The following is a 10,841-nucleotide window of genomic DNA, read 5'->3' as shown; positions in this document are numbered from 1 at the left end:
TTGTGTAAAGGCAAATATTAATTCACTAAAATATGAATTCACAATACATAGACACGTTAGTCTGAAAGTAGTATCCTGACTCAAAGGAGAAGTAGCAGAATATGATTTTGGGGCTTGCTACCATTGCATTTTTAAATATGACCGTCCTACATCATCCCCAGAAACACAAAAAAAAAATACTTTCCGCTTGACAAATAACTGCCTCACTTGTAGAAAACGTCCCATGCCCATATCCTTCAACTATACCAGTCCACTTTTCACAGTCAGTTTGCAGCACTCTTCAGACACAGGCAGACAGATACAGACACCTCCATATACAGTATGGGCACAAAAGGGACACAGACAGATAGTTAAAACGAGTTGACAACGGGTATTATTATTAGGTTCCCAAGTTGCATCGTTCTCAAGTAGCTGACGGGCACGTACAGGTCTAGTATCGGAGAAAGTATATTCAGTCAGTATCAGCTATACATTTGGAAATACGAGTGAAAATGTCTTACTTGAATGAGCTATGTTAAAAAAGTCTGCAATGTGTATGTGTGCTGCCATTAATGAAAAATCGATTTTCACTATTCTCAGCCAATATTGTGCTTAAATGAACTGATGAGCGAGGTGTCTGTTTGTTTTGTCTATGTTTTGGGGGTCAAGGATCTCAGTGAAACTATTCTAACTAAGGACCACTTCACCACTTTTCAACCTATCTTCATATAATAGGTCTTCACTAATAATCATGATGAAATGGCACGATTTGTTTCTACTCAGTCTGTGTCTCATAGGAGGGCTGTGGGCACTGGGCAGTTTAGAAACCGTCTTCCAGTGACATCATCATTAGGCAGTTTTTTTTTTTAAACAAGATTTTTTTACAAAATTGTTTAGATTTTCATTATCGTGAGAACGATGGCTTCCATTTTCGCATTGCAACTTTTCAGCACTAGAAAGCCTGCAGTTTCTATTAGCTTGTATTCCCCGTCGATGATGTCAGTGGAAGACGGTTTCTGAACTGCCCACATCCCTCCTATGAGACACAGACTGAGTAGAAAATAATTGCGCCATTTTTTCATGATTATTAGTGAGGACCTATTATATGAAGATAGGTTGAAAAGTGGTGAAGTGGTCCTTTGAGACAAGTGACCATAATATGCCCATGGCATGCTGATGGGCAAATCAGTGCCGCCATGACATAATTTATATATATTGTATATTATTAGCCCAGTAAGGAGGATACATCAGCTGACCAATCAGTGCAAGCTAAACTGTCACCTGGTCACTGCAATGACTCACCTGTTTATGTTTATAACTGATTATAACTTATTTTCCCATCCTTTCGCTACTATGCAACTCAAACTCGAGCTACCAGTGTGGCCATCGATTGTGATGGTCTCTTTCTCTCTCTCTCTCTTGGAAAAAGAGATTTAATGATTGATAATTCCTCACACAACTCCCAAACCCCCATGTTAGGATCTAGTTCCGTTTTGACCGCCATTTTGTTGAAACCCTGATGACTCGGATTTGACTGCCCTGGAAAACACATTACACTTTATACGTCTGTCTGTCTGTCTGTCTGTCTGTCCACAATGGACGTCCTTGTATTCTTGTTGCATTCAGGATGGATTCCGACAAATCATGTAAAAAAGGAAATAAAAAAATATATGATTTATGAAAATGTTCACCTATAATGACATTATCCGGACTCCGGATGATCTGTCTAAAGAAAAAATGTAATCAGGACGTGATAATAATATATATGAATACAGTGCTTTTCTTTGTCATCTCTGATGAAGACTTGTTATGCCAGAACATGATGTGGTATGATGAGGCAAACATTTTAATATGTATTCACACCATTCTTGCTTTGTTGAATTGTCCCCCGCATTCAACGCAAACATCCTGACGTGTTAATTTAATGTAATTCTAAGTTAAAACTTGGATATTCATGTCAGAGTTAAGTGCAACCTCTCAAGGAAGCAAGCCTGCAACCACTAAGGTAATGGTCCTCGGAGATGTATACACTGGTACCTGTAGAGTGAATCTGATCACCATATGTTATTGGCACGTGCACACATTATCATTATCACATGGCTCCCGTCATGCGTGGCAGGTTAAAACTACCGTAACATGTGGCATGTTAAAACTCACCTGTGGCTTCCTGTGAGGTTAGGTTTAGGGTTGGGTCTTGGACTCAAGACTGTAGGACTGTTAGTAAGTCGGAACAAACACAAAACTGCCCTCTCCAGACCATGAATTTACTACTATACATTTACTATGGTTAAAGAAATGCAAATGATCCCATTTCCTTTTCATGCCATATACCCGAAAAGGCAGCATTCGGGAGAAGTACGTTTTTCGGAACTATCCTGAACTAATAATTTGTCCTCTGTGTATAAAGCAATTTTGTGGAGTGGTTTTATTTGCAAGAACCACCATAAATGTCCGTCGGTTTTCCGAACAAACGCGTCCAGTGTGCAACCACCTTAACAAACCTGTTGCAGTCACAATCTCTTTGTGTTTCTCTGGTGTACTCATTGTGTATGTTCCTATACAGTATGTCGTGGAAAAAATGGTTTTTTGACAAAATTGTCCACCAAAGGTCAACATGGTGATGACCCCTGCTCTCTCTAACGTTGGAGTTGCTGCCACCGAAACGTGGAATGACCGACCGTTTTTTATATAACGAGATAAAAGATATAGATATAATGAGATATATCTCATATTGTATGTATTGTGTTGCATTATCTTACTGATGAATTGAGTACAATGAATGAACCATAATGGAAACATGTTTTTTGTGTTATTAGTGTGGTTGCCTATAGGCAAGCAGACTATTGTTGCACTCCAGCACTTCAATCATCAAAACTTTTGATGATTTTAACGATTTTAACGTTTTTAAACTATTTTAACGCTTTTGATTAAAAAGTGTTAAAATAGTTTAAAAACGTTAAAATCGTTTAAAAATCTTAAAAATCGTGCATATGTGCGCTTTGACCTCATCTGATTGGACATTCTGTATACATTTGACATGTACCCAAATTGACTCTTCTAATTCAACAATATTCCTATAAAGAGAGAAAATATATATATTTAGCCAACCACACTCAGTTACCCTTTTAGCACAACCTTTGACTGTACTCCTCGAGTACTCGTACCACTTAACAATCTTGTTAATTAAGTATTCGATCAATTGATCAAAGTTTGATTCCAAAGTAATCTGCTTTTCAAGTTCTCCATGGCTATGTGATGGAGTCGTACCATAGTGAAATGAAAAATACGTTTTTCACACTTTTAGACCATATCCGTGGTCATCATATGGGCATACCTAACAATTGGAAGCCAAAAAAATGGTCAAATTCTCATTTATATCAAAAGTCCATACAAATATGTTTTTGATTACTTCCTGAAAACGTGCTGCGTGATGACGTGTAGAGATACACATCAATAAAAGCCAATAAAAATGAAGCTCACCAGTTTGATTCCCATGCTTCTTGTCCTCCTCCACACAGCTGGTTTTGATTAAAGAACTACTCCGTTTTTAATCTCATTCACGATGACATCCAGACAATGTATTGTACTTGTTTTAAACGTAATCATCACGCTAAAATATGTATATAGCTTGTGTATAATCCGCTGACTTTTCCCCATGTCTCTCTGACACAACGAAATTCATATGCAGGAAGTCACAGACTTTGAGACCCCATAGCCCGGAGGGATGCGACACTCTGATTGGTTCAGAAACTTCAGAGCCAGCATTTCAAGCTAAAACTTCCAAATTAAATGTCTACCATTTCCGTTGCCCTACACCTTTAATAATTGATCCTTTAATGACATGTCACACAGGGAGGTTCACTATAGTATAGTGTGCTAGATACAAGTAGTAAAGGTCCTTTCAGACGGGCAGCAAGCAACGCAGGCGTCGTCACCTGGATCAGCAACAGGTCTGCTCACGAGGTTTTGCGGGACACGTATAGTGTGAAAGAAAAGCTCACCACAATCCAGGTGACCTAGTCGGCCCGGCGGGCGCTTGCACGAAACGAGCACACGCGCTGCAATTTCTTGCGTCTAAAATCGCCTCTCAGCTTCTCTGCGCGTCCAAAATAAACACCACGCCTCTCATTGAAAATGAGTTACTAGGCGCGCCAGTCGCTCCCCCCCGTCTGAAAAGGCCTTCAATGTGGTGATTGGAAGTGCACTGGTGTTTGGCCATCTCTAGACTACCAAACAAAACCTGTTGCTTTGTCTTCCTATACAGATGGAGAAACCCGCGGTGGCGGAAATTCATGCTAAGATGACCTCCAAACGTAGCTGTCACATCAAGGCCCTGACGCAACAAGCTCAAAAGCCGCTACAGTCCACAAGTAGGTTTTTGCGATGTGTCCCACACCGTCGCTACAGTCCACAAGTAGGTTTTGTGGTGTGTTCCGCACCGTTGCCGTTATTATATCAACTGACGTCAACGGATGCAAATTAGAGCTGGGCGATACGACCTCAGATCAATGTCACCATTAGGTCAAACTTTTGCCTTGATTACGATTAACGAAGAATTATTTAGAAGAAATGTGAAAATAGGCAGAGCTACAAGCTAATTACAACGCTTCACAATGCGACAGGTTGTGAGCTTGTAGTTCAGCTTTTTGTATACATCACCATATTGTACAGCTTAGTATATTAGGGTTATGTGTTTGATGAGGCTAATTGATTTAGTTGATGCTAAAATCTATTCAAATGTAACACTGGAAAACTAACCAGCTTTGGTGAAATCCAACCATTTTTGGTGAAAACTAACCAGTTTTGGTGAAGAAATACTGCACATGTGGTGATTCTCAATTTGTCAAAGGATGCAACATAATTACAAGAGTATGATGACTGTAGACACAAATAAAAACACAAGACACTTCCTAATGCCAGATGTAAACTAGGCTGGTATAAGATGTTACTATAAGCTACATTGCACATCTGCACGTATGAAACTGCAAAGCAAAGCCAAATGTAGTGTCTTCCCTATACCTAACGTTATTTTTCATAACCACTATACTGATTATAATTAGGGATGGAGCTCATAACCCGATACCCGAAAAAAAACGATCAAGACAAGAGGCGAGAAATACATCTAATCACCCATGCTGGCACAACATGTCGGTCTAAATGTGTATTGATACCTGCCAACCAGGGCTTCCCGGGTAAACAAAATAACGCGTTTGAAGTGACGGTACACACCGTCAATATTATTGACATCAATATTATTTTCCACAAAAAAATAGAAAATGCTTGATAGTGGTCTCGATATAAAGAACCTGGCTCGATAAGCCTGATCGATAAGGTGCTCGTTATCAATAAAAAGTAACGAGCTCCATCCCTAATTGTAATCATGTGAGGATATGTGTTGGTGTGTTTGCTAGTCTTACTGTATTTTGTCTTGCTTGTTTTTTGGTCCTGATTTGTAAATCAAACACATGTCACCCAACCCACCTTTATTTTCTTGTTCTTTTTGTCTTTTTTTTCTCTCCTTCCCGGTAGGAATTATTTTCTCTTTGAGACACAAACCTATCTGTTGGACTACAGAGTCTAATGTAACAACCAGGCATGCATTTCTTACTGAGCTTTTTCTTTTTTTTTAAACGACACCTACAGTAACAAAGCAAATCATTCAAAACAGGAAAGAAAGTATTACGAAACAAAGTGGCGGAAATAAAAACAAACAAAAGAAACAAATGTCAACAACAGAGTTTCTGACAAGCAGCAGGCCGCCAAACGCTCGCAAAGTTCTGCGTTAACAATTTGCGTCTCATTGTGCAATATTAGTCCTCTCAACCAAGCCCTCCGTTAAAATACTAAATGAAAAAGCTACAACAGAAAAAATTAAATTAAAACTGCACAACAGTAGCTGAAAGGTTATCTAAAAAGCTATGCTTTTTCCATAATTACAGAGTTTAGAGGGAACTACGTCACAGCAGTTTACACACAAAAGTACTGGGTTTCCATTGGTGTTTTTCCCGTTTCCGACAATTTCACAAATATAGATATACCGTTGCATAATACATTTAGTATGGTTAATATATCGGTAAATGTTAAAAGGTCCTTGTCGTATTCGAGATAGCTACAATACTAAACCAGACTACAAAGGAAATGGTATATATATATATATACTAGGGAGGAATGGTATGTTGAAAATGCACACATGTACAAGTCCACTATACAACGAAGTTATATATAAACGCAAGCACAAAACCTAAAGAGTTAAAAATGGTTTACAATACTAACCTTTGTCGCCAGAAAATTACATCGGTCATTTCATGTCAGGTCTTTAAATTACATAGCTTTTAGAATTTGGTCATTCCATGTCAGGTCTTTAAATTACATAGCTTTTTGAATTCCATGTCAGGTCTTTGTGGCTAGGTTTACTCCGAGCATCGTATGCAGTGCTTTATCGACTACCGTTCCCATTCCCATGACAAGCCTTTCCAAATTCTGAGTGTCAATTTAAAATTAGCCAGCGGTGTGTGCCTACTTACAAAAATATATTATGAAGTGTTTAAAAGAGTATTTAATTTGTCCACCATTGAAATGAACACTCAGCATTTGTTCTATAAATCCTCACCGCCCTTGAAGCTCCTGTTATGTCATACATCATTACATAACACAATACAAACACATGTCTAATTAGTCATTAATGACTCGTTATGTAAGGAACTGTTGAGTGGCCTTTAGCGGTTAGCGGTACACTCTGCCACTGCACAGTCCATGGAATTTTACAGCGGAGAATCACCATTGGGAGAAAAAAGAAACTGTTAAAGCGTAATAAACAATATGTCTGTGTTTTTTACAGGAATATAATTAGTATAGTCAATCAAATGAGGTTTAAATAATGACTTAATTGCTGTGTGTGTGTGTGTGTATAGTACTATAGCTGTATGCCACTGTGTATCTTCCCAAATTAACCTCAGTACTGAGAGTAGTTTTGTCCGTTTGGTATTCGGTGGAACAAAAATGATGTTATTCGTGTATGGAGACCTCCGCTGTAAATCGCTGTCTTCGCCTGCGTACAATATGAGCGAGTGATGTCGAAAGTGTTGTCAAAGTAAACCTAGCCACACCGAATATGTATATCAGAGGCCAAAGACCACCCTCTCCAAATGCCCAACCCCACACACTCCCTCCACATCCCCCCCCGCCCCTCACAGACAGCCACACATCTGGATGAAGAAACAAATGAAACAGAAACACATCCATTACATCATCTCAACAGACGAACACCTTTTTGTTGGTTTGTTTTAAAAAGTTATTATTTGTATTTAAAATAGTTTTGCATCTCTTCTCAAAAAAAAACAATTAGTCTCTTCTGGAATAATAATCATAATAATAAAAAATTAATTGATAATAAATAAAAAATAACAAAAATATTTTCTCTTTTTTTCACACACCATTCCTCAAATCATCCGCTTGAGAATAAGCGGGAAAGTTGGGTTTATATTAAAAAAGAAAAGAAAAAAAGAATCAGTTAAAACCCCAAATGCCTCTGAATGGCATCATAATATATTATTATTTATCCCCTCGACAGGCGCCAGCTGTGCCCAATCAGCAAAGAGCCTCACAAAGTAGAGAAGTGAACGTTCATGCTGCCGACGGACACAGCGACATCATCAATGACATCACGATGAACACAATGACATCAGCTTTTAACCATGCGTCCGTTAAAGTTCAACATAACCGACAAAGGTTTCTAAAACAGACAAACCTGGGTTTTTTTATACCCCACTCTTCTGCAGCAGCAAATCCGGGTGCTAATTGCAATCGTTTTCTTTCTTTCTTTTTTCTCCCTCTTCATTTTACGATATATTAATAAACGTACAGCGTGCACAGGCGTTCATTGTGAGGCTCTGGACTGAAGCGGTGCGACAGCTGAGGTGGATATCAAGGACCGAAGGAAGGGCCACTTTTCAAAACGCCACCAACGTTAAAAAACGTTAAAAAAACGTTTAAAACGTTAAAAACACTACCAACTCGTACCCGGCATAAGGCTCGTTGTCAAACTCGTCTCACGAGCGCGTCGGCACGTAGGAGTGACCTGAGGACACTTCCGTTAGCCAACGCGATCGACAGACACTTAAACACAAAAGAGCCTTTTACATTTTTTTTGTAAAACGGGAGTCGAGGTGTGGCTACCGAAGCTTTGTGACCCTGAGGCAAAATCATAACAATGTACAGTACGCTGATTTATTTTTGAACGGCACAATAGAATAGTCAGTGTCATTTCTTTTTAACCCAGTGAGTGTACAGATTCGTACAGTATCCGTGTTAAGTCTCTGGATTTTACAGTGTGGTCATTGAGTTGGACCCGTTAGTGGTGTTGAAAGATGTTTCGGCAACTTGGTGTTTTTCAAAAAATATTTTGGGGGTTGCCTCCTTTTTGCGAAATTTGATAATATGCGACAATCTCTTTAGATCACTACTACAACGGCGGATCTTTCGACATTCCACGCCCCATGTGATCAGGCACATCAGTTATTGCCATCATTCAGTTTTTTTGTTGTACAGTATGTATGGTGTCAATTAGGGGGCTCGTCCATTTTGGAATTGTAAGGTCTTTCAGTTGAGCTCACGGAGATTCAGCGATGTAACAAAGTGTACTGTATACTTTGGATATAATCTAAAGTATATACTTTGGATGTGATACTTGACAACTAGATAGGTCTTTGGCATGATGGGGAAAGAGACGGGTGCTTGGGGGCTACAATGTCAGTGGTGGAAAGTATATTTACTCAAGTACTCTGTTGCTTCAGTACAACTCAGATTTTCTCAGAGCATTTCAATTTCCCAGCATGTCTAGTCCACTACTAATATAGTCCTCCTTCACTCTGCTACAATTATTTGGCAGCTTTTGTAGCATAATTGAATGCATGATCAAGTGATTAATAATGACGCATTAGGTTAGACTACACAGCAGAAAATGACATTAATAAAATCAGACCCACATTTTCCAGCTGTAACATCAACGTGATTAACACATCAATGCATCCACTAACTGGATTGTAAAATGGGGCCATTATGGACAATGATGAATTGTATTTGTTTATATTTTTGATTAATGCTTTTGAATCATTACCACATCGTGGTATCACGATTTAAGTAACTACAAAGAGTACTGATCACGCAACGTTATCAAGGCCATATTATAGCCCAACAATGTTTGGGTGTCTGGGTGGGTGTTACACCTAATGATGCCCCCAATGTGTCAGCCAACTGAATGACCAGTTCTGAGTGTTACACCTAATGATGCTCCCCACGTATCAGACAACTGAATGACCATGTCTTGGTGTTACACATAATTCTGCCCCCACCCATCAGATGGCTGAACAGTAAAAAATCATTCCACAACAATAACAATGGCATGTATTCAATACTGCTATGGGTCAAAGAGTTGGGTCAAAAAAGAGACATGTGTTCAATACTGCTCTGGGTCAAAGACTCAGCACAACTGGAAACCAAAGTGTGTCTTGCTATATTGTAATACATCTGACTTATAAAAGCTAAGGCTTCATGCCTGGCATGAAGCTTTTTGCGTGTTCTTAATAATGCAGTGGTTCCCAAATTAACCTCTTTCACGTCAAGGACCCCAAATTAATATGCATTTGGCCCGAGGACCCCCATCTGGAATTATTTTGTGCCAGGGACCCTCCCCAGACAAGATTTGTGTTAAAAATGTTTCAAAAATATTAGAATTTCAAGTATTTCGAGTTATAGTGGTTAAAGGGTTAGGGTTATGTCATTTGAATGATATGACAATTAAATCGTTAATCGCAATTATCTGTGTGACAATTAATCGTCACACACAACTTAAATGTGTAATGGTGACAGCGCTAGATTGAGCAGCTCAGGTGGTACGAAGGTACCCAATCCAATCTCACACGCAATAGAGCATAGCAGTGGGCGTGGTTTTCCGGACCCACTGAAAACTCTCCAATTAATTTTCCACATAGAGATTTACAAAAATATTTCATATCAATTATTCTAATTATTCTAATCATCAAGCCATCCATGATCCTGGTGATTCATGGCCATAAAACCTTTGATACATACCCTTTGTTTAGTATTTTTCATTTATTTATTTTTCACAGAATTAAATGTTCCATTTTAATTTCATGAATTCTACTGACCAGATTTGAAGCTATATTACTTTAGTTTTTACCTTTGTTAAATTTTCTGCATTTGTGTGAATTCCTTTTTTACTTGTAAAGCACTTTGAACTACACTTGTGTCTGAAAGGTGCTCTATAAATAAATATTATTATTATTATTATTATTATTATTATGGTTCACCAGGATCCTGGATGGCTAGATTCTAGTCTTAAAATAATTGATATAAATATTTTTTGCAAATCTCTATGGTAAAAATGAATGGCCGATACCATACCCACTATGCCCTATAATGTCCGACTGTGCCGTTGCAGAGGCTGAGGAACTTCAGGTCACGTGACTACAGTGCACACCAGAGCCCAGTTGTGCTTTACATGGAAACATCACGACAAAAAACGAGAACATTTACACGCGTGTTTGTTCACGCTACATTGAGGTATTGACATGTTTGTTTTGTTTTTTGTACATTTAGTCTGTTTTATCTCACTGCCTTTCAGCAGAATACGTTTTAAGAGATTCAGAAAAAAAGGGAGTTGAGAAGAAAAGCTGTCTTTAAAAGCTGCAATCTGCAACCTGTTCTAACTCATTGGTTAAGAACGTATACAGTATACTGTAGAGCAATGTTTCGTTTAAAACTCAAGGATGTGGAAATGCATATCATTTATACAATGTATTTCATACATCTTAATCAATTTGCTTTTCTTTCCAACTTCCTCC

Source organism: Protomyctophum parallelum (genome assembly GCF_964188405.1).
Source record: "Protomyctophum parallelum genome assembly, chromosome: 18".
Classification (NCBI taxonomy): domain Eukaryota; kingdom Metazoa; phylum Chordata; class Actinopteri; order Myctophiformes; family Myctophidae; genus Protomyctophum; species Protomyctophum parallelum.
Note: the sequence above shows the minus strand (reverse complement) of the source record.